The 25791-nt window shown below is 36.6% G+C and overlaps 1 protein-coding gene across 7 annotated transcripts in view; it reads left to right on the top strand.

The window, feature by feature from the left end:
- Positions 1 to 25791, top strand: part of kcnq5a (potassium voltage-gated channel, KQT-like subfamily, member 5a) — a 145542-nt gene that overhangs the window by 2068 nt on the left and 117683 nt on the right. The window lies entirely within an intron of this gene.

Raw genomic sequence — 25791 nt, 5'->3', positions numbered from 1 at the left:
ACGAAATATAGAGAGATTGAGAATCTGCTGTACAATATTTTCATAGGTTCATGTACCAGTCTCTCAGCTATTAAATGAAACTGCTTAAGAGAACCTATCAATCAAATACTGAAGCAGCATTTCCAAGCGTTTATTTTAACTCATGTTTAATGCCATATTCAGTATAACAGTAAATAAATATCTAGTTTTAGGAAAAGCTGTTTGATCATTGGCCTTTGATAGACTTGTCTGTTTGTCTTTTAAATGCATTATGCTTTGTATTTACATTACTGTTACTGGGAAATGTATGATTATGGCTTTTCAGAGATTTTCTGTAAGCTCCTTGAAAGAGATGCTCTTTATATGACCCCAGTTTAAAGGGAAATGGATGTACTCTGGCATAGTTTTTATGTTCAGATTGGTTGCATCTGTTGACATGTTGTCAGGAGCGTTTGTGCAAGGAGGAAGCCGAGCTGTCGGATGGTGAGACTGGAGCGCTTCTCTGTGCTGCAAGGCAGGATGTTGTTGTTTTATTTGTGCTGAGAGGACAGCTGAGGTCATGGAGGTTAAGTTGTTACATCTGCAACAACGCATTGTCCCACACTAGTCAGAAACATCACAGAATCAGCACACTTGGACGGGGCTTATGCTTGCATATGCTATCAGTAGGAAAAAAATCGAGAGAGGAAGGAAGTGGCTTTTACTTGAGTTGCTACTTGCTTGTTATCAGTAATTAGTTTTTGACAAGCTTTAGAACATATTTATGAAGCATTTGTTCTGTAGCCACTGATTCTTATTGAAAATGATGGATTTGTGTGCGTGTAAAAGGAAGAAACACTGTGTTAAATGTGGTGAGAGGTTTCGTCATGAGAAAGAAGTTAATGAAGAAAGTCTGAATCTTTTGACACTGTTGGTTTCAAAAGGCTGTGCGAAAGAAGACATGGGGGACTGTTTGAAGTCAATGAACAATCAATCACAATCACAATCTGCGCCCTTAAGCAAACCATATGCTGCTTCTGCTGCTTCCGTCATGTACTCATATCCTTTGTAATAAATAGAGTCTACTAAATAGCACATTATTAACATTATTAGCTCATTTGTCTCTTGTGCCAGTACGCTTGAGGGTCAGACGTACAGTAGGAGCATATGTCCCATATGAACACATGCGTGATCAATTTCATCATTAATTATGAAGACACCATTTAGAGCTGGAGCTTGAGATCAGAAATATGAATAAATATGAATAAGTACTGGAAGATGTAATTAAATGACATACTTGCTGTTGCTTAATTTGTTATAAAACATTTTAAACATTTAAGAATTAAAAAAATAATAATGATGCTATAGACTATAAACAAATATATATGTGCCCCTGGACCACAAAACCAGTCATAAGGGTCAATTTTTAAATAAAATTTTTCAATTGAGATTTATACATTTTCTGAAAGATAATACGAAAAGCTTTCCATTGATGTATGGTTTGTTAGAATAGGACAATATTTGGCAGAGATACAACTATTGGAATATCTGGAATCTGAGGGTGCAAAAAAATCAAAATATTGAGAAAATTGCCTTTAAAGTTGTCCCAATGAAGTTTTTAGCAATGCGTATTACTAATTAAAAATTAAGTTTTAATATATTTATCGTAGGAAATTTACGAAACATCTTAATGGAACATGATCTTTAATTAATATCCTAATGATTTTTGGCATAAAAGAAAAATCAATAATTTTGACCCGTACAATGTATAGTTGGCTATTGCTACAAATATACCCTTTAAGACTGGTTTTGTGGTCCAGGATCACATATATTATAAACAAATATGTGCATATATATAGAAAATATCTAAGACAACCTATATAGCATTTTAATATGATTTTCAGTTTGTTTTAATTACTTTTGTTAATTGAGTAGATACTGACAAATGACATAATTTTGCCTTGTTTTTTTGTGTTTTGGATAAATAAATGATACAAATCTGCTTTTTTAAAGTTTTTCAGCAAAGCACCCATGGCAACTAGACTATACTGTTACTGTTAGACTATAATGCACTATATCCTTTTGTTAAGACGACTTTCTGTTCAACGGGTTCTTTAAATGGAAAGGATTTTCAGTAGCCATATCAATAACTCACAGTTGTCTGCTCACCCAGCAAATGTTTTTTACAGCGCATCAAAGTAAGCTCATTTATCTTTCTGTGATGAACAGATTACAGAACTGCAGCTGAACGCATTTCACCAAGGTTAAAGCTCCATGCCACATCTCCGTATCAGTATCAACAAAATCTTTTTATTGCCTTCGCTAATGCTGGACGTAACCCTCTCTGGTAATCATTTTTGACGCTAAGTCAGAACGCCGGCTCCTGCGTCAGCAGCACCACATGCATGCGTTTCAGTACTCTCGTGAATGCACGTCGAAGACTGACATGGAAGAAGAAATAGTTGAATAAAGTAGTTATTTTTGTTTTCTTTGCACACAAAGTATTCTCATAGCTTCGTAAAATTAAGGTTGAACCACTGATGTCACATGGACTGTTTTAACAATGTCCTTATTACCTTTCTGGGCCTTGAACGTGGTAGTTGCGTTGCTGTGCTGTTGGATTTCATCAACAAAGGTCTTACGGGTTTGAAACGACATAAGTAATTAATGATAGAATTTTCATTTTTGGTTGAACTGTCCCTGTAATACTATACATCCGGTAACACAAAGAACACGTTATGCTGCCATTATGAGCACTTACATTATTAAAGCCCCATTCAGTATCCTTTATGCCCTCAGAAAGCACATACGTTCTTTAAGATTGAAAAAGGAAATTGCCCAGTAGGTGAACACTGCTATAATCATCTGTATACGTCATGCCATAGTCAGAATCAAGCCCTCTTTATATGATTGAGAATTCATCTGGTTTGAGGTAGAAGATCATTGAGTACCCCTTTCACATTTCCTAACTGTGTTCCATTTTATGGTTTAAAAAAGTGCATATTCTACTTAAATGGCTCAGATTGACTTAATTTTGGGTTGCTGAGGGTGATTTGCACCACACGCTGCACCGATGGCTTTTAAATCATAACAAAATATTTCAAAGTTCCCACCTTTAATGGTCTCCTGCCTTCTCTGGGACACAGAAAGCAATAAAGGACCTCTTGTTCTCTGAGCATTTAGAAAGGTGCTCTAGTCTGCCACTGACCCGGGTAGACAGACATAATGTGATATATACAAGAGTCAGCCAACATTAGAGATTTTTCTACTTCGTCTTAAGATGTCAGTTTGGATTTAATCTTATTTCCTTAAACTGGAATTCGGAAAGGGAATTAGAAGTCAGTCCTAAGTTTCATTTGTCTAAGTAGTGTAAATTTACTGAATCAATATCGACATTAAGAACCAATTTCCTGGGACATTTGATTGTACTTTCATTTGTGTTATGCAACAGTTAGTTTGGGTGCTATAATCTGATTGGCCAAGCTTTTCACAGTTTGTATAACTCTGATTAGATGCAAGTGGGAGTTAAAGAAACAAAGAAAGGTGATGTTGTTCTTGAGCTGTATAAACTGTTGTTATGTTTTCATTTAAGATTAACACACCTGTCTGATAGAGAAGACTGTTGATGCACTGGCCACCAAGGCCGGCCCAGTCACTTTCACTCCCACCGTTGTTGTAATCGAAGACGCAAGCTGCTATTACTCATGGCTGGAAGGTATTTGGAAACAGAGTTGGCTCTCGCTTAATGGAAAAAAGGTTTTAGACAAACAGGTAACAGATCTTGAAAAAGTGCAAAGAGGAGGTAATAAACAGGTTGTCATGCCTGTGTTCCAGTGGGAGTATGAATGATAGAGGGAAAGGTGTTTGAAAAGGACACTGTTTGATCACGTCAGGGATGCCTGACACAAGACAGACCTCGAGGAAGAGCTGCAGTCCCCAGACAGGGCACTGTAGGAGCATGTTGGGTTGCCAGCTGTGCAGAGAGAAATGTAGCAGTGTGGAACATGGATCCAAGCATTTGGACATTTCTGTCCTACTGTGTGTCATCACTGTCGATGAGCTAATCTATCATTAAAACCTTCTGTCCTTTGAAAGAAATGAGTTTTCTGCTTCTTATATTTTCACTGAACCGTACTATTTCTGAAATGTGTTAACTAAGACACACAGAAAAGTTTGGGGTTGGTACTACTTTTTTGTCTCTTATTCTCACCAGCAAGCACAGTAATGTGTTATTGTCCAAATTTATTTTAAATTGCAATTTATTCATGTGATGGCTGAATTTTCAGTCTAGTCTTCAGTGTCACATGATCCTTTAGAAATCCTCCTAATAGACTGAAAAATTTCTTCTTGTTATAAATATTGGTAAGTGTTGCCTAATTTTGTGAAAATGTGTTTTTTCCAGGATTATTTAATGCATAGAAAGTTCAAAATAACATAATTTGTTTGAAGTAGAAATCTTTTGTAATATATATATTTTTTAACTGTAAATTTAAATCAGTTTAATTAATTATTGTTCAATATTAATTCCTAAATAATTAAATAATTAAAAAAAAACTTTGGTAGTTTACAGTGTGTGCCAATAGATTTCCACTGAATTGAAATTTGTTTCTACAAATGCTGCATCCCTTTTGTGTTTGTTCATTAAATATTTTCCTATAATTTGTCATTGTTTAACTATGACTGCGTTTTAGTGCCACGTTAAAAAATTACTTTTGGTATTTTGCTGATTACTCGACACGGGCAAAATGCAATCGAGGATTTTTTTTTTAAGTTGAATACTCAAATAGAATTGAGGAATCGTGGCGGCTCTAGTTTCGAGAATAAAGTCGAAATGTTTAGAGAATAAAGTCAAGATGTTTCAAGAATAAAGTGGAAATTAGACAATGAAGTCGAAACGTTAAGTCTGAACGTTTCAAGAATAAAGTCTGAATGTTTCGAGAATAAAGTCGGAACATTTCGAGAATAAAGTCGGAACGTTCCGAGAATAAAGTCTAAATTACGAGAACAAAGTCGGAACGTTTCGAGAATGAAGTCTAAATTACGAGAATAAAGTCGGAACGTTTCCAGAATAAAGTCGGAACATTTAGAGAATAAAGTCTAAATTACGAGAATAAAGTCTGAACTTTTCGAGAATAAAGTTGAATTGTTTCAAGAATATGTTTTGACTTTATTCTCAAAATATTTCAACTTTACTCTCATAGTTTTGACTTTCTTAAATATTTTGTGTTTATTCTCATAATATTTCAACTTTATTCTGGTAATTTTGACTTTATTCTTGAAATATTACGACTTTAATCTCGTAATCTTACATTTTGTCTATTTTTATTTTTTATTTTTTACGTGGCACTAAAACGCTGTCGTATTTAACACATTTAAACATGTTTAAACTAACTTTTTCTGAAATCAGTGCAGAAAGAATGGAAAAAGGCTGCATATTCTGATTGGGCCTGCCTATACGACAGCCACTGCTGCTCGAAACTTTCAGTAAAATTAATGTTGGCATTACATTTAATAACGGGGGGAGACCATTAGCCGATAACAGTTTCTCAAGGCAATAGTACTGCTTTGTCGCTGTAATTGTTTCTCATGATATAGATGATGAATCAATAGAAAACCTAATTTGCTACAGTTAACACAAGGACTTTGTGATTCCATTCTGCTGATTTCATAATTTCTACCGAGTGGCGGGTAGTAAAATGTCAGAAAGTGGTCTTATATTAGTTGCCCTCGCTGACAGGGGGGCAGACTGATGGAGGCAGCCGTCTTCTCTTAATAGCAAACCCTGCAACATAAGTAGTCTGTGAGGCTGGGCATAACCCAGAGGGGCTTCCCTGCCCACCAGTGCCCAAGCAAACCGGGCTAAAGAGTAATTGCTTTGCTGGGAAACGCATGTGGGTATTCCATCGCTCACTGTTCTTTGTCTTTGATCTCGCCTGTCAGCATGAAGGGGTTCCCTTGATAGCACAGTATTTGGGTATACGAAGACAGGTGTGCACTGGGTTCTGGTTTGACAGCCTTCTGTCCGATTACAACAGCTTATGAATTATAACAGTTAATCAGCATATTTTCCTTAGGGTTTTCTGAATCATTTCTCTAGTTTTCTTCCCACGCACGTAAGCATAAAGTAATCACTATCTGCGTCGGAATTGACGTACTTTTAGTGTACAGTATGAGCTGAACTTCTCAACTTGATGAAGTGCTTTTTTTAGACATGCAGATGTGGACTGCATTCTTGGACATAATACATCATGCTGTCTTTGACCTTTGACCTGTTCTTTGATCTGTGATACACTAACAACAACTGTGACAATAATTGATGTTAAGTACAATTTAAGGAACAATGTTCCTATAGTACTTACAATTGCACCCCCCACCCACCCAACTCAGCATTCATTCATTCATTCATTCATTCATTTAAAATGGATTTTAAAAAATTAACATACTCATACAAACCATTCAAAAGTTTTGGTTATATATACACATATGTATATATATATGTATATATATATATATATATATATATATATATACATATATATATATATAATATAATATAATATAATATAATATAATATATATATATATATATATATAATTATTATTATTTTATTTTTTTTGGAATATTGCTCAACGATGTGTTTTTGGCTACTGTTTATGCATATTTAGTTTTGGGTCAGTAATATATACATGAATACTTTTATTCATTTTCACAAATAATGTTTTCAACATGTTTTTAAATTGTACTTAACCTCTGAGTCAAATGTTTCTTGATCACAAAATTAGTGTAGAACATTATTTATTTATATATTTATTTATGGATTTAATAATATTTTTTTAATATAGCTCAACTAGGTGGGTTTTTTTTGGCTACTGTTTCTGCATATTTGGACATACTATTCTTTCAACATACTCATATATATGTATATTCATATATATTCACAATTTTGTGTCAGTAATATATATGAATACTTTTATTCAGCAAGTATGCATTAAATTGACAAAAATATGATAGTTAAGAATGTTTTCAACATTTTCAAAAACAATGTTTTTAACATATTTTCAGATTGTACTTAACATCAGAGTCAAAGGTTTCTTAATCATTTTTTGGCGACTGTGCATATTTGGACATACTACTCACTTAACATTCACACATACATACCGTTCAAAAGTTTTGAGTCAGTAATATATATATGAATGGTAAATGAATACTTTTATTCAGCAAGGTGCATTAAAATGACCAAATATGACAGTAAAAATAATGCTTTCAACATTTTAAAAAATAATGTTTTCAGCATATCTGTAAATTGTGCTTAACATGAAACTCAAATGATTCTTAATCACAAAATCAGGATATTAGAATGGTTTCTGATAGGTCATGTCATTCTGAAAACTGGAATAATGCCTGCTGAAAATTCAGCTTTGCCGTCACAGAAATAAATTACACTTAAAATGTATTAAAATGGCAAAATTTCATTTGAAATAATATATCACACCATCCCCACATTCAAATGGTAGTACAGAGTATTCATATTTGGGGTCTGTCTTTTTCTGTTTTTGCATCTCTTCAGAAAACAATCGTACAACAGAATTAGGGAGATTTAGCCTTAAAAGAAACACATTTAAAACAAATATGTGACCCTGGATCACAAAACCAGTCATATTTGGTCGAGATACAACTATTTTAAAACCTGGAATCTGTGGGTGCAAACAAATCAAAATTGCCTTTAAATTTGTCCAAATAAAGTTCTTACCAATGGATATTACTAATCAAAAATTAAGTTCTCATATATTTACAGTAGTATTTACAGCATGATCTTTACTTAATTTCCTAATGATTTTTGGTATAAAAGAAAAATCAATCATTTTGACCCATATAATGTATTTTTGGCTATTGCTACAAATATACCCCAGCGACTTAAGACTGGTTTTGTGGTCCAGGGTCACATATGTGTTTACACACTTTCTGCTCTAAATGGTTGGTTACCCAGAACCATTAACACACAGTCATCCATCTTAAAAATGATACACATGACCTGTAGTCTCCGTTTTGAGTGGGAATCTCAATATTCGTGTACTACATGTTACGCCAGTTAATTGAATTTTCACCTTTAGCACATTGATAAGTAAAGTGTTAATGGGTCATAATTGCATTTTAAATAGCATTTTATTTGTTTTACCTGATGATAAAGTAATAATATTTAAGCTGACTGGAGTTTATGTAACACTTTTGAATCAAATATCAAAATCCTTTGCTGTTGCTGTAACAAGCTGGGAGAAATTAGATTGAAAAGGTCTCAGTATCATGCACGAAGCCTCTTTAATTGAAGTTGAAGGATTCTGCTTTTGTTGTGGCAATTTTGCATGTATCTCCTTTGAAGGGATGCAATAGTGGCGTCTTTGCACATGTGCTAGTGGCTAATGAAATACATTTAACTATGCAAATTTTTCCATATGTGATCAGACACATGAGAAATTGCTCATTAAAGTTGCATCTTGTTCTCGTGGGTGATCCATTCAGAGTGCTTTTGGATAATATGAGGCAGCTGAAGCTGGATTAGATGGTGTCATTCTAAAGGATCAGATGTGTTTTTGAACTGTGTCACTTCCCGATACTTTCCCCATCAATCCAGTACACTTTCCTGTCTCTCTCACCACTATCTTGTAAATTAAAGTCAAAAGCTCAGAATACATTTCTAAAATAATTAGAGGTTTTAGGCCAGTGGTTTGTTAAACCAAATGGTTCATTAGAGCAAAGCTAAAACCTTACAGGCCCTTTTTTTACCCTAAATGTCACAGAGATGTTGGCAGTCACTCTCAGGCTTGTTTCTTACTTGGTTCAGTTCAGTGACAGAGAAGGTCACCGTGTGGTGTAATCTCCTCTGAACCCTGATGACTGCCTATTCCAATTTGGCAGGAGATTGTGTTAACTCCTTCTGTTTGCACAAAATATTTCCCTTTAATTGACAATTCGACCTTGTCAATAAAGTGGCCTTGGAGAGCTGGAAGATTACGTACCCTTTGTCTAGTTTTCTTTTCATAGCTCAGTCAATGTTGGGTTACCAGTCCAGCTCACTATTGCTAAACAGTCTTAAGAGGGTAGGTGGTCACTTTTCCATAGCAACCAACGTCCAAGCTAGAGGCCAGAGACTTCATTACTGTGCGAAATGAAAAGCACGCTGTGTTTTGAGCCTGAAGGCTAAACTTGAGGAGTACTTCACTAAATAAATATGACTGCAGGCACTACTTAATGTAGAACCATAGGTCTTTCTTATTAAACTGATTTCAAGGTTTTGGAGGGACTGGTTATTGCTTAGTTCTGACCTATTTGTTTGGTTTTCTGGAGTGTATTGTGTATTGGTTATTATAAAAAATCAGGTTTACATGGACGGGTAGATTGGTGTGTATTCCTGTAAATGTTCACCCAGATTGCAGGTTTTGGATTTTGGATTACATCAGTTGGAGCACTCACACAGCCCATCACTCACTTACTTTCTGAAGCATAGTGCAGTCAGAAATGTAATTTTCCTCTATGCAGTATTTGACATCAAAGGTTCAAAGGCAATCTAATATCCAATCAGACTATCTGAATACTATAGGCAACTTACAGAAGTCAATGTGCAGCGTTTTTTATCAGTCAGGACCAGTTACTGAGCATAACTACAAATTCTGCTTTAAAACATGCTTGGAGTTATATTTATGAAATAATTGGTACTTAATACTTTTGGAAGGACAGAAATTCAAATATATTCAGATTGTCCACTATATTTCTCAGTGATACCTGTTACTGTTTTTAGAAATAATATTATTTGAATTATTTTTGAATTTTTGTTTTTTCCATGGCAGTCTATTGTTGTTGTATTTATTCACCCTAAATTGACATATGAGCTCAAATTGAATTGTGGTTAGTCTGTCAGATACTCTCTTTTTATTAAAATGGGGCAGAATAAGCTTTAATGTGGACAAGATTTTAATCCAGTAATCACAAATTTGGCAGTATATTGGGGTCAGTAAGATCATTTTAATTTTTGAAAGAAGTTTTTGATAGAAGTCTCTTATGTTCACCAGGGTGGCAATTATTTGATCAAAAATACAGTAAAAACGTTAAAGGGGTCCAATTATGCTCTTTTACAAAGCCTTGATTTTGTTTGGGGGTGTACTAGAACATGCTCTCGTGCTTGGTGGATCGAAAAATGCATTATTTTTCACATAATTCACATTATTACAATACCTTTCTCCCCAGCCTGGCACAAATGGCTCGATTAGTTCCAGGTTTAATGAAGGTCCGCCTTCCGAAAAACTAAATGCGTTGTGATTGGTTAGCTGTCCAACTGCGTTACAATTGGCGAACAGCTTAGACAGTGTTTCCGTCCTGCTACACCCCTTGCCAAAGCAGTTAGCGCAAGCTAGATTAAAGTGTTTCCTACGTTTTAAATATAGATATTTTTCTTACAAAAATGGATTAATTCGCTACTGAAGGCCTTTACTGACCCCCTTCACCCCCCCAACAGGAGCATTTGAAAGCCGCGTCTGTCAGCGGATCCGTCTATATGCAGATGTATTAGGGATCAGCTAACACACGTGGCTTTCAAACGCTCCCGTTGTGCTTATGTGTGAGCGCTTGGTGAGGAGCGTGAAGCACTTATCATTGTAGCCAATCACAGTCATGTCTGTTGAGCGCGTGAACACTATGGCCAATCAGCGATGTGTAAAAATCAGCTCAACAGTGCTCACATGTGAGCGGGAAATGGACGTTTTTAAAATTTCAGTACTGAAAGTACCGAACCCGGTACCTTTTGACAACCCTACTATCTACACTGTATGATGAATAAATCTCTTACCACACACTGCACACGTCTGCGGCGTGTTACGGCTTTGACGCGACAACCAGAGTAGATCACGGCCTCGGCATGTGTTTCAACCCCCTGTACTGCACACGTCTGCAGCGCGTTACTGCTCTGAAGCGGCCACTCTAGTCAATGCTTGTGTTTATACCCGCCACGCTACGGCTTGTTGAAGCGGCTCTCCACGCTGCATCACTAAATTTAGGCTAATCCCCCACCAAAGGAGCCATTCGTTGTAGTTCTTGAAAAGACATTTTTTTAAAACGAAATATCTCCTTTTGGAGTGGACTTTGAGATTTGTAACTTTGTAGATTTTTTTTTTTAATGCCCAAAGATACACACCACACACTGACTAAAACTTAAAAAGTGAAAAAGCATAATAGCACCCCTTTAATATTGTGAAATATTATTATAGTTTAAATAATAATTTGAAGCATTAGTTCAGTCCCAGAATAAAAATTTCCTGATAATTTACTTGCCCGCATGTCATCCAAGATGTTCATGTTTCTTTCTTCAGTCGCAAAAGAAATTAAGGTTTTTGAGGTTTCAGTGGTGGCCAGTGGGTTGAAAATCCAAATTGCTTCAATGCAGCATTTGTGGTTAAAAAGTATCACATTTTTTTTTCTTTAGAAAATGACAGTTTGTTTCACTGGATAAGACCCTTATTCCTCAACTGGGAGAGCCCTATGAAGCTGCACTGAATCTGCAATTTGGACCTTCAACCCGTATTTCACCATTGAAGCCCATTATATGATTATTATAAAATCCTGGAATGTTTTCCTCAAAAACCTGAATTATCTGTACTGACTCTAAATGTTTTGATTGGTAAAGTGTATACATAGAAAGGAACAGATACTGAAATGAACAAGTTGTGGATATAGAGATAACTTTTTGGAGAGTTTGAATTTAATTTCTAGGCCATATGAGTGGAGTGTCCATGCTAGAACTCCCACACTAACATGCTAACAGCTCTCTTACTGCGGCTCTCAGTTCTGAAGAACACCAGGCATTCCTCAAACTGATAATCTCGTACGCCACAGGCCAAACAAAACCAACTCGTATTTGTCTTCTGAAAATGTGGAAGGTTGGAACGACCAAATTCCTTATTCGATAAGATGTGACCTCTCCAGCAGAACTCTGATACTCCCTCACAGTCTCTTTTCTGGAGCCCGGTCAGAGATATAACCAACGTCACAGCTCTCAGTGAATATACTATCTAACAGCAGCACAAATGTTACAGGACCTGTAGAGACACACACATACATTTTCGCTTTAACCACTGTGCATGTGGTTCACCAGAGAGTGGATTGAAGCCCCTAGTATATAGATACAAGATAGAGCACCCTAATTTAAAAATTGTTTGGACAAACAAAAGGAGACATTCTTATTTTTTCCAAAAGATATGTCGACATCAAAGCAGGACATGATGTAAATACAATGCTCTCTGTTTGCTTTACAACAAATATGGAAGATCTAAGAGGTTCTTCATTTTTACCTGAAATTGAAACATACAAAAGGCAAGGCTTTTAAACTAGATTTTAGATAAAAGGTTCAGTCTAGAGAAGAGCCTTTCCATTGTATGGTCAAAGAAGGCCTAATGATAGCTGATAAATGAATTTTGAATAGCTGCTTTCTCAAAAAAAGCTTCATCCCAGGCGGGTGGACAGGCAGTGCTGACAAAACCTGGCAGCTGTTTGTTGTAGTGACAACAGTGTCCTCACATATGCGTGAGAGTTGTTTGTTGGCCCCACGGGGCAAAAGCAGTTAAATGTCAGAAGAGTACAGTATCCTACTGTACATATTGACCAGAGAGGCTCCAATCCGATCAACGCTTTTAGTCTTGGCTGTAGTCGCCCTCAGTTCTTTTGCACTTTCCCAGCCGCATTGTTTTGGAGACAGACAAAATTGCGTGTTGGAGATTTGGATTTGTTGAAATAATTTATGTTTGTTTGGCTCTGGTGTGGATTGTGAAATAGAATTATTGTTCTTGGCAGTTTCACAGGAACTGGAAAACCGAACATCGTAATACGTTTACTGGAATATTTCTTTAATTATTTTTTATGAGATATTTATACACGTAACTTTTATTTACTCATAATCCCTGCCATTTGAGGCACTCCATATCTGTTTTTTGCATCTTGCTGGGCCTGGGTACTCTCATTGTACCACAGGAACTTCACATTCCTCCTGCTGTTTGTGTTGGGACAGCGTTAGGTTCTGCAAGGAGCTCGCCATGCACTCAAATCCTTATTTGTGGTTCCCAGTCTGATTGACAGACCACCCAGTCCACAGAGCAAGCCTTTAGTTAAGGACACAGTCATGACCCCAGGCCTAATTCCAGTTCCAAGTGCAAGGCAATGAGTTTCCATAAGGAAAATACAATTTAAACACAATTGAGAATAGTCAAAACTTGGGACTGCAGACTTGACAGAAATGCAAAATGACAAAGCCAAAGTGGATGAGATTCGTTTTCCAAATGATGTTTGAGCTGCAATTATTAGCGAAATATCTGCAGTGTCAGACAGGATTGGGATCTCTGTAGGTTTACGTACATGGATACAAGTGTTTTTGTAGTGTAGTGTTTTAGTACTGACCTGAATAAGATATTTCACATAAAAGACGTTTACATATAGTTCACAAGAGAAAATAATAGTTGAATTTATAAAAAAACCAACCTGTTCAAAAGTTTACATACGCTTGATTCTTAAAACTGTGTTGTTACTTGAATGATCTACAGCTGTTATTTTGTTGTTGTTGTTGTTGTTGTTGTTTTGTTTAGTAATAGTTGTCCATGAGTCCATTTTTTTGTCCTGAACAGTTAAACTGCCTGCTATTCTTCAGAAAAATCCTTCAGGTCCCACAAATTCTTTTTCAACATTCTTGTGTATTGAACCCTTTCCAACAATGACTGTATGATTTTGAGATCCATCTTTTCACACTGAGGACAACTGAGGGACTCATATGTAACTGTTACAGAAGGTTCAAACTGATGCTTCACTGATACTTCAGAAGGTATGGCAATGCATTAAGAGCTGGGGTGTGAAAACTTTTAAACAGAATGAAGATGTGTACATTTTTCTTATTTTGCCTAAACATCATATTTTTTCATTTAGTACTGCCCTTCAGACGCTACAAGATACTTGCATGTTTTCCAGAAGATAAAATAAGTTAAATTTACCCTGATCTTCAAATTTAAAAAGTTTTTACCCCCTGGCTCTTGGATCATTCAGGTAACAACACAGTATTAAGAATCAAGCATATGTAAACTTTTGAACAGGATCATTTTTATGAACTCAACTATTATTTTCTCTTGTGGGCTATATGTAAACATCTTTAATGTGAAATATCTTATTCAAGTCAGTACTAAATAAAAATAACATGCATTTTGTATAATCCCTCTAATTTTGATTAAAAAAGTATAGATAATAGAACAAGCTGCCTAAATGGAATCTATTTCAAAACAACATTCAATTCAGAATCATTGCAAAAATGTACAATTTATATAATTTTTAACCTCAAACGCTCAACTTGTCTAGCTCTGCGTGAACTCTGTGCATTCCGGTTCAAGACAGGTAGGGTATGTTGAAAAACTCCCATCACATTTTCTCCTCCAACTTCAAAATTGTCCTGTATTGCTGTTTTGCCCCTATTTTTGTTGTGAAGGGCATTTGATCTTCTTTGCATGTTCACTTTGTAAACACTGGGTCAGTACATCTTCAGCAATGTAGGATGATTTTGAAGTTGGAGGAGAAAATGAGATGGGATTTTTCCAACATACCCTAACTGTCTTAAAGTTGTTCAAACTGTCTTAGAGTTCATGTGGCGCTAGACAAGACGAGTATTTGAGGTTAAAAAGTACATAAATTGTACTTAAAAAAAAAAAAAAAAAAAAAAGAAACAGAACTTATAGTTTTGCTAGATAAGACCCTTCTTCCTGGGCTGGGGTCATTTAGAGCCCTTTGAAGCTGCGGTTTGGAAGTTCAAACTCAGGGGCACCATAGAGGTCCATTTATATGGAGAAAAATCGTGAAATGTTTTCCTCAAAAAGCATAATTTCTTAACGACTGAAGAAGGAAAGGCATGAACATCCTGGATGACAAGGGGGTGAGCACATTATCTGTACATTTTTGTTCTGGAAGTGAACTACTCCTGAACTTTCCAGCAGTTTAGCGACCACCGAATTTTTGTTTTACCCAAGAAAGTTGACAAAAAGGTCTTAATCCATAATGAAGCACCATGACTTGGCTTAGAATATTTGAAAAAAGGTCGAAAAATAAATGACAAGCGTCAAGAAAAATGATATACTACAATCACAGATGTTTCTATCCTGATGAGATTAGATATCTCTGTGGATGCCGAAAAACAGCAGGTAATTTGCTCTGTAATTTTAGGTTGTTGGAGAAAAAGCAATGACGTGTTTGATTCATATGGGATTAAAATCAGTACATCTGTGAAACACAAATTTACCTAACCTCCTCAGGGAAAATGAGTTGCTCCTCCTTCCTCTTCCTTCCTTCTCTGATGGTATCTGACGTTCATCTTGTCCTCAGAAAGAATACTGTTTACTTAGGTATGTGGGAAAGACACTTAGAAGGAAGCACATTTAAAGCGACAGAGGAAATGTAAATCCATTAAAGCAACCAGATCATATAAAAACCAAAGCCAGGTGAGAGGATGTGTAACTGGCACTGAGCAGACACAGCATACGCTGCCATCCTTCCTGATTCTACCCATGTAGGCCAACAGGAAACCAGAAGACACTCTCCAGCAACGGCATCTTAGGCCACACGTCACAGCACTCTGTGTCCCGAGGCGCTCTGTGATTGAGTGGGATGCTGTGCATTCTCACCATGCCAAATGTTAAGTTCAGCTTAATCCATTGAAGGAGTTGTTATCCAAAGATATGTCTTAAGCACGGAATTGAATGTGAATGTGTGTTGTTTTTTGTTTTCGTAATGTTGAACAGAGGCCCATCAGAGTGCAAAAAACGCTTTCACGTCAGCCAAATGTACTGAACTCTGATGTCAAATTGACTGGGGTAAGTCAGAGTACTTTTCATCTCACTGCTTTAGTTTTCACAGTCATCTTTTTCATGATGGATTGGATTTCTCGTTCTCTGTCAGTACTAGGGGTGGATGATATGACCAAGCTCTTATGTCACGATATGAGTAATTTTATTTCACGGTAATGATATATGTCACAATCAGAGGTCACGAGGAGAACTCCACTTTCAGAACAACAATTTACAAAAAATGTACTCACCCCATTATCATGCAAGATGTTCATGTCTTTATGTCTTCAGTTGTGAAGAAATTATGGTTTTTGAGAAAAACATTTCAGGATTTTTCTCCATATAAATGTAGTTTAAATGCAGCTTCAAAGGGCTCTAAGCGATCCCAGCCGAGGAAGAAGGGTCTTATCTAGCGAAACGATCGGTCATTTTGCTCTGGCATGCGAGTCCACGAGTTTTTCACCATACTCTACTTTTTGAGCCGGAGTACACAAACGATGAATTAGACGTGATTCGTAGTGTCGTGGACGCGCATCCCAGAGCCTGTGCTACACAAGCTTTTGTGTTTAAAAAGTATACAAATTTGTATTTTTCGAAAAAAAAAATGATCAATTGTTTCGCTAGAGCCCTTTGAAGCTGCATTTAAACTACATTTTGGAAGTTCAAAATTGGGGCACCACTGAAGTCTATTATATGGAGAAAAATCCTGAAATGTTTTCCTTAAAAAAACGTAATTTCTTCACGACAGAAATCATGAACATTTTGGATGACAAGGGGGTGAGTAAATTATTTGTAAATTGTTGTTCTGAAAGTGGACTTCTCCTTTAACCGAAAATTGTCTGTCATTGACAGAATTTTTTTTTTTTTTTTTTTATCAGTGATGGAAAAATCTGAAGGCCGTCCGTCACTTTGACAGATGACACTGAGGGTGATCTATTGTAAATTGTAGCTGTAATTGCCACCCCTGCATTGTCAGAAAAAAAGGTACAGTTCTGTCGCTGGGGCGGTACCCTAAGATACAAAGTGAAAAGGTACAAATATGTACTTTTAAAGTACTAATATGTACCTTTAAGGTACTAATATGTACTGTTTAGGGGTAGGTAAGGTAAAAAGATGTACCTTTTCACTTTTGTACCTTAGGGTACCAACCCAGTGACAGAACTGTACCTTTTTTTTTCTGAGAGTGTGTCCAGTTGGTGGTGAGTTCGCTCCAGTTAGGCAGCAGAGCACTGGGTCCAGAACAAAAACGAAACTGTTACGAATCTTTTGCTGTGCATTTGATTACGCACGAGTAATCAAAGTAGCCTACCCACTTGTGGCGATCTGTCACGCCACATTAAAGAGCGCCAAAATGGTATATATTGCTTGAATTTGTACAGAATTTGAAATCTAAGACTTTGTGTCATAGCTCAGAGCTCAGCCTATTGCAATTTGATTGAATGGGAGGCGCACTATGTACTGTTCACTTATCAACTGAAAACAGCATAGACCAAAAGATTGATTTAAGAATCGAAATTGGTTCATTAAAATGAGAATCTATTTTTTTTTACCCAGTCCAAGCATATTTTGTTGTTTTCAAACACTGCACTGTTGTCCTGTATGCTCATGATTAAAAATAAAAATGTGAACAAAAATAACAGCAATTAAATGTGTTATTATAATTAAAATATGAAAATCAAAATGACAACCTCTAATCACAATATAGTTGTTTTTACTTTAAATAAGATCTTTATGATATCAAATTTTTGATGCCGTAGAAATGTCTTAATTCTTGTCACCAGTGTCAAGCTCTTCAGTGAAGTAAAGAGTCAAAGTGATTACATTTAGTCAAAGCGAGAACAGTTTATTTAGCACATTCTATCTAACTGTAATTCAAACTGAATTACACAAAAGTGATTAAAAATAATCGTAAATGGTACATACGATATAAAAGTTAGCCACAAAAATGTCAAATGTATACAGAAATACAGTGAAACCTAACAAGAAAATAAGTTCTTTTGTTAATCTGATATATATTAGTTCATCTGTAAGCCAGTGTGTGTTAACATGAGTTACGAACTGTGCTTGGTTAATGAAAAATGAATTTTGTTGGACCACCTTTGCGAGAAGCGCTGTGGTGTTAATTGGGATGGCAGATGGGAGGATTCACATGGTGGCCTGTTTTGTGTGAACCTCTGATTTTCTAGCCTGCTATCTCTCCCATCTCTCCCCTGCTAACTCTAAAGCCTTTAGTAGCCTCTGAACCTTTACTAGCACAAGAGAAGTATTACCTTAACAAAACTCTGCTAAAGCACTTTAATGCCTGTTGCATCAGTACACAGAACAGTGTTACCGTAGACTTTCAAAACATTTGCTGGGATCAAAGGCAAAGCGCTAGCGCTGTATTTGCTCTGGCGGAGAAGTTCTCCAGGCAAAGGATTCTTGTGCTGTTCTCTGCACTTGTTATGACACTTAACTTCACAAGATGTGAGTTTTATTTGAATGATTATTTTTACAGCTCCGTAGGGCTCTTCAATAAGCTGTGAAGCTGGAAATTTAGAGCCGATGGAGGGAGGGTATGTTTTGCGGGCCGGTCTATAAGTCTCTGTAGAATAAACAGCAGATTGGCTGTTTAGTTGCTGGCCACTTTCTGAAGCGCCACGATGGGCCGGTGTTATTAGGCACCTGCCACGTACAGCTCAACCTCTCAGGTTTGTATGATTAGCCTTCTCCAATAGTGCAAACAAACTCTTCACTGTTTATGATATGTTACTGTAATATTTGTGAGCGTATGTGTGCAGGTCTGATGGGTCTTAAGTATTGCCACATCATCACAAAATGTTTATACCCTTATATTTATATTTGCATGACTGATTGAGCTGCGACTCGCACGGTTGCTGTACGCTCCAGCTATAAGCACCTTATATACATGCTTTATGCTTTACACACACACTCTCTCTGTAGTTTTTCAGTCACGTTGACGCTGGCATTTGTAAACCAAATGGATAAGCAACTAGCCTCTGCCATTCTGTTAGAGAGCGATGGTCTCAAGATGTCTAGCTGAAATTTTGATCATGAATAGTGAGCGGTTAAAACTTTATGTAGCATTGTTTTTATAACTGACGTCTTTTTCTTTTTGACAGTATGGGTGAAAGTTGAATCACATGGCTGTGTTTTGACCCAGTGACAGAGTAACGTCAGAGCCCCTCCCCCATGGGAGCCTTCAAGAAAAGGCATAAAAGAGACTAAAAGCTATTCTGTTTCAATGGAAGGCAACAGAGGAGATGTCTCAGTGTATGCTAAATTGATCAAAGGTGACAGTAAATGTATTTACAATGTTGCAAATGATTTCTGTTTTTTTACAATTAAAGAATCCCGAAAAAAAAAGAAATATCCTGTTTTCCACAGAAATATTGAGCAGCAATATTAAGAAAAACTTGCAATTCTAAATTTCTTTAGACTTTTTTTTTTTCTCAGAATTGAAAAATATAAACTTGCAATTGCAAGTCATAAAGTCAGATCTACATGATTTAAACTTGCAATTGTGAGTTGTAAAGTCAGTATTGTGAGATGTAGTCACAATTTTGACTTTTTTCTCAGAATTGCGAGTTTATATCTTTTTTTTCCTCACAATTCGAACAAGCAATTGTGATTTATAAAGTCAGAATTGCAAGATAAATCAAATTTTAGTTTTTTTTTCAGAATTGCGTGATATAAATTCACAATTGTGAGAAATAAAGTCAGAATTGCAAGATAAAAACTTGCAATTCTGAATTTCTTCTCTCACAAATTCTGACTTTTTCTTGCAATTTTGACTTTTTTCTCAGATATAAACTCACAATTGATATAAAGTCAGAAATGCAAGATATATTCACAATTTTTGTCATTTTTTCCTCACAATTCTGACTTTTTCTTAAAATTGCATGATATAAATTCACAGTTGTGAGAAAAAGAGAATTGTGAGATAAAAACTTGAAATTTTAATTGTCTTCTCTCGCAAATGCAAGTTTATATCTTGCAATTCTGAATTTGAATTCTGAATCGCAACTGCGTGTTGTAAACTCACAATTCTGGGAAATTCTGGCTTTATTTTTGCAACTTTAGTGCATTGACATATAGCGCAACTGCACTCCCGGCGACCCGAGTTCGAATCCTGCCTCGGGGTCCTTTGCAGATCCTGTTCCCCTCTCTCCTCCCAGTACTTTCCTGTCAGTTCTCCACTGTCCTCTCATAATAAAGGTGTAAAAAGCCCATAAATATATATATAAAAAAAAGAATTGTGAGTTCATGTCACATAATTGTGAGTTTATGTCTTGCAATTCTGACTTTATAACTCACAATTGTGAGTTTATATCTCACAATTCTGAGAAAAAGAAAATGCGAATTTGTATTATACAGTTCTGAAAAAAAAAGTCAGAACTGTGAGATGTTAACTCGCAATTGTGAGAAAAAAGAGAATTGTGAGATAAAAGTCGCAGTTACTTTTTATTATTTTTTTATTCAGTGGCGGGCTTCCAGCTATCTTATATGACAGCTATCTTAAACCTCCTAAAAGAAACTACTAAAAGAACAGAATACAGATGAAACTTTGCATATGCATATACTTTCATTGCAATTCTCACACATTTACATGCATATGTATGAATGGAAGTGAACACAGAGATTAGTGTGACCACACCTTTAAGTCCCACATTATATTTGTGGCATCTGTGCTACACTTGAAATTGACCTTTTATAATAGCCCACATCTCAGTTCATAAATGGGTATAAATTGTAAATTAAATTTACATAAAAATCTTAAAATTTTACGGACATTTTAGACATTCTAGGGAATAACCTGGATTTAAGTGCCTAGCTTTTTTAATTTAGTTGTTTTATATCATACACTATTCTTGGAGAATAAAGTTTTTTTTTTTTCAATCAGTGTTTTAGCAGTTTCCATTAAAGCAGAGCTATGATGTAGCAAGAACAGCCCTCTTCCCAGAGCACATGTGTCATCTAGAGGATCATGGAAAGTTCAAAGCTTCAAGCACATCAACAAGTGTGTTTGTTCATTTTTTAATGAAATGCAATATGAGATGTACCGCAAGGGAAGATGTTAGATGTTAGAAGTTAGCAGTGTAGAGAAAATATAATATACCCTCCAAAGGGTCTTGTATCTTGTTTTAAGACCTTGTAAATGATCCACAGGGTTCAATTAGGGTGTTGGTAATACAGTATGTCACACTTTCTGATTACTTTGATACACGATCAGCCCCTTGAGAATCTAACTGCGGATTGTCAAAGAAGGTAGCCTCCTGATGAATTTATCCAGAAGTTAAACACCTCACACAGGGTTCACGCTGTTAGGCCAGATGTTTAACCTTGTATAAACCTAAACCAACTGAGTGCTCGCATTTGAATTAGATCAGTAGCGTACCGTCTGATTAAAGATCACAGCTACCCGGTGGCTTTTCTCTCTCGTCTTTTTCACACAGTCCCCCCCCCAATCTGTATGTTCCCGCAATCTTTTTTCCTTTTTCATGTTTGTGGGTGTTTCTGTCCATATGTGGTGTTTTCTAGCCAGCATATATTACTCTGCCATCTGGATTGGAGATACAAGCCTGTTAAACCATCTTACGAACACGCCCTCATTTAGACTCCATCAGCTAACAAGCTTTCACAATTAGTCATGTCATTAGAGAACTTGTGAACCCTGAGCTGTTGAACTTGTTTTTTTTCTTCTTTTTCTTTTCAAAATGGCTTTTGAAAGCTGAAATATTTTGAATATTCAATGGTTCTTTGTGTTTGTGTTTGTGTGTGTATTCTTAACAAATAGTGTAATGTTCATCTTGAAGAATTTTATTGTTTCATCTGCTTTTTCTTATAACTTTATTGTGGAGAACCCAGATATAGCATTTTGTTTTGTTTGCAACAAAATTGGTTCAAAAAAGCATTTCCTGAAGTGTTCTAGATTGTCACTCATTTGCTAACAATGTTGTTTTTAGACCAACACATCTGAAAGGAATAAAAACAGGCCTTTTTGGGAATATACAAACTATTGTAAACCAGATATTTTCAGGATTTTAAAATCGCCCAACTGATTCAAAAATCATATGAATTCATACAAAATTGGCAAAAAAGGTTTTCTCCTTCGTTAGTCGGTTGAATATACAAACCTTTAAACCAGATATTTACAGGATTTTAATATCGTTTCAGTCTCTCCGCATGCTAGTTGCCATATTATATTGTAGACCACAGATTTGTTGCTTCTTTTATGTGGTGATTTTGTCTTCATAAAATGTTTTAGCATTCTCTGTTTTGTAGGACTCAAACAATGACAAATGTATGTTTGACAGCATTAAAGAAAATGAAGTCAGAAGGTTTTTTTCTTTCTTTTTCCGTCTTGAAGTAATTGCTGGATTTTGTGTGTGGTGGCCAGGCCATAAAGCTGCAATGCTTTTATCCCCTTCTCTCTGGCAGCCAGAGAAAAACTATGTCATGTTCTCATTCTCTCTTTCCATTATAAATCACTTCTTTTATTTTCATAATTAAGAAAAGGGCACAAGCTAATAGTATAAAGTAAACAGAAAGCGCCACATTGCCTTTAGCGCAGCTGTCTTCTAATCCTCTCTCTAATTGAAATTCAATTACAGAATGAGATCAAAACCTTCCCGTTGAAAGCAGCCCTCTGCACTCTGTCTTGTCACTATTAACGTTGCCTTTCACACAGTCACATGACTGAATCAGAGCCACAGGCCTGCTCGAATGCTAAAATTCGGTGCTGTCTGGTGTATATGCTTCAGTTTTATGTGCATCCCTGGGCAGAAAATATTGTCATGTTTTGGATGAACAAAAGAGAGCCGATGTCTAGACACATTAGGACATTTTTCTTGCTGTGATTCAATACACAGCTCAATGCACAGAAAACCCTCATTAATAAATCATAATGGCCCATAGCAATGAAAGGCCATGGCATTTGTTTTCAGTATGACATTGACCCCTAATTATTAGTATCTCCTCTCTTCAGGATTGTTAGTTTTGATCTATTAAAGTATTTGTTGTTGTTTTTTTGTTGTTGTTGTTTTTTTTTTTAATTCAGTTTGTATTTTTGAATATTTTATTTCAGTTTTAGTATTATAGTATTTAAGCTATCCAAGCTATTTAAAAAAACACATTATTTTTTTACATAATTTACTTTTATTCTACACCGCTCTGTCCCTTTTCCGATGAATGCTTTGCTGATTTCCTGGTTTTTTGAAGCCCCTCCCTCATAAATATGCGATGGGCTCAGATTGGTTAGCTGACCCAGTGTGTTGTGATTCAGAAAAGTCACGCCCCTCACCTCAGTGCATGTGCTCTGGTTGTATTGTAAACAATGGCGTTGTCAATATTGCTTATTAATTTGAGCCCGAATGAGACCCAGCGAATATTAGTGAAGAGGCATCACGATTTGTAAATGCCACTGCTTATGTTAGCTTTTAATATACGGTTTTATCCTGATTAAAGCTGTAATACAGCAGAATACATGATTGCGTTGTAACAGTTTTGTAAAGTTATTGTTTATTTTATTTTGTTTATTTTGTTCTCGCTTCACCCCCTTTGCTGCATGTTGCGGGCTTACGTAAATTTCTGGGTTTGTGATGTTGTTGTCGTTGTAGTCCCTACAAGCCATTTTTGTAGGCATTAAATGCTCAAACAGCAACATTACACACTAACTAAAATTAAAAAAGTGAAATCACAATCAACTGCCCATTTAAGGGTACATTTTCTCAGTATAGTCATATGAAACATCATACATAGTAGTCACATTTCTGTGAGATTGGGTTGATCTACCAGTCTTCAAAGGCCCTGTCCCAAATGTAACACTTCATGTGCACTTGCTGTCTTACGGACCTACAATAGCCACCATGTGCACGTGTCTGTTAAGTCCACGAGACTGTAGGGTGTCCCATTTGTTTAACATTTGGACCGGTTTTCGCAAGTGCCCTTTGCGGCCGTTAAGCACCCTTGATCTGCACTTCTGCCGAGCCCGCACTGGGGTGAGCTTCGCCGCAGACATCTCCCCGACATTTGCTAACAATCTTGTTTTCAGACCAACACATCTGAAAGGCATAAAAACAGGCCTTTTTGTGGAGTTGCATGTGTTACTTTAAGTAATACTGTTTTTTGAGATTATACCAGCTATTGTTAAAGCATAAACCTGTTAGCCCAGCACACACAAATGTTTTGCTTTTTGGTAAAATGGTGGCTACTTCATATGAATTTGCACAAAATTCGACCAACTGATGGTTTGGTAAAATCAAAAATCGAATGAATTCATACAAAACTGGCACCAAAAAATTTGATCTACCAGTCTTCAAAGGCTCTGTCCCAAATGGAACACTTCATGTGCACTTGCGGTCTTACGGACGTACAATGGCCACCGCGTGCACTTATCCGTTAAGTCCACGAGACCATTTTAACATTCAGAAGGGAGTTCGTGAGGGCCCCCTTTGCGGCCGTTAGGCATCCTCGATCTGCACTTCTTCTGAGCCCGCACTGGGGCGGGCTTCGCAGCAGACTTCTACCTGACAGAGTGCTGTTACGTCACGAAAGTGCAGATGCAGAGGAAGACCGCAAGGGTTTAGGGTGTGATTTGGGACAGGGTCAAAATGTGGAGTAAGCGTGAAGGTATTTACACATTGTTTAAAGGAATAGTTCACCCAAAAATGAAAATAGTGTCATGAATTACTCACCCTTATGCTGTTCCAAACCCGTAAGACCTTTGTTCATCTTCGGAACACAAATTAAGATATTTTTGATGAAACCCAAAACCTTTATGACTCTGCGTAGACAGCAATGCAACCACTACGTTCAAAGCCCAGAAAGGTAGTAAAGCCATCGATAAAATAGTCCTTGTGACATCAGTGGTTTCACTGTCATTTTCTGAAGCTACGAGAGTACTTTTTGTGCGCTAAGAAAACAGAAATAATGACTTTATTCAATTATTTCTTCTCTTCTGTGTAAGTCTTTGACGTGTTCAAGAGGAGCCAGCGTTCTGATGTAAAATGTCCATCTCTCTTAATTCATTGTCTCTATATTCTGATTCAAATAAGTAAGGCTGGGTAAAAATTGCAAGTCATGTTTACAAAGACTGTTTTATGTACAGCGTCCTCTTCTTGCGCTTGTAAACAAGGCGCAGGGTATCCGGGTTCTATGTCAGAACATTCGTCTTTGCGTACAAAAACTGTTCTCAGATTCATAAAATTACGGTTGAACCACTGACGTCACATGGACTATTTTAACTATGTCCTTACTACCTTTCTGGGACTTGATTGTGCCAGTTGCATTGCTGCTCAAAGCTCTTGGATTTCATCAAAAATATCTTAATTTGTGTTCTGAAACGAAAGTCTTACGGGTTTGGAACGACATGAGTGTGAGTAATTAATGACAGAATTGCTATCCCTTTCATTTTCGGTTCGCTAAAGGACACTCTCCTTTTGGGTCTAATTGGATTTGCTGTGTTGTAATTGCTCTGCATTCAAGCTTTCAATTCAAGGCCAGCGTTGACTGCAGTGTTATTTTCCAAGTATAAGGATCGTAGTGCCCTATGGCCACTCTCCTGTACATGCTACAGTTTTGTCCTTGAAAGAAGCCATGAACATCTTCACTGTCATGGTTGTCTTGGAAACAGGGTATTAAAGTCTGTAGATGAGTAATAAAGCAGTTCCCCATCACCGTGAATACATGCCAGCGCCCTCACGCTTACTTGATGTAATGAAATGACTTTGACTAGAAACACATTTTTCTGTTTGTATCACACTCAATTCTTGCTTTGCCCCTCCCCCGGTTCTGTGCAGAGAAAACAACATGCATCAGTCGACAACCTGGATCCTTCATCATACCTTCTGATAACATAATCAGACATGCTTTAAGCTCTGTAATACGGTAGTTGTATCTGATATGCCGCACATAGGCTCATATCGCACCTGCTGGCTAGAGCACACATCACTGGGTGTGTCCATGGAAACTGATCCCGTC

The sequence above is a fragment of the Labeo rohita genome, chromosome 13 (genome assembly GCF_022985175.1).
Source record: "Labeo rohita strain BAU-BD-2019 chromosome 13, IGBB_LRoh.1.0, whole genome shotgun sequence".
Taxonomy (NCBI): Eukaryota; Metazoa; Chordata; class Actinopteri; order Cypriniformes; family Cyprinidae; genus Labeo; species Labeo rohita.
This window is presented reverse-complemented; position numbering and strand designations above follow the sequence as displayed.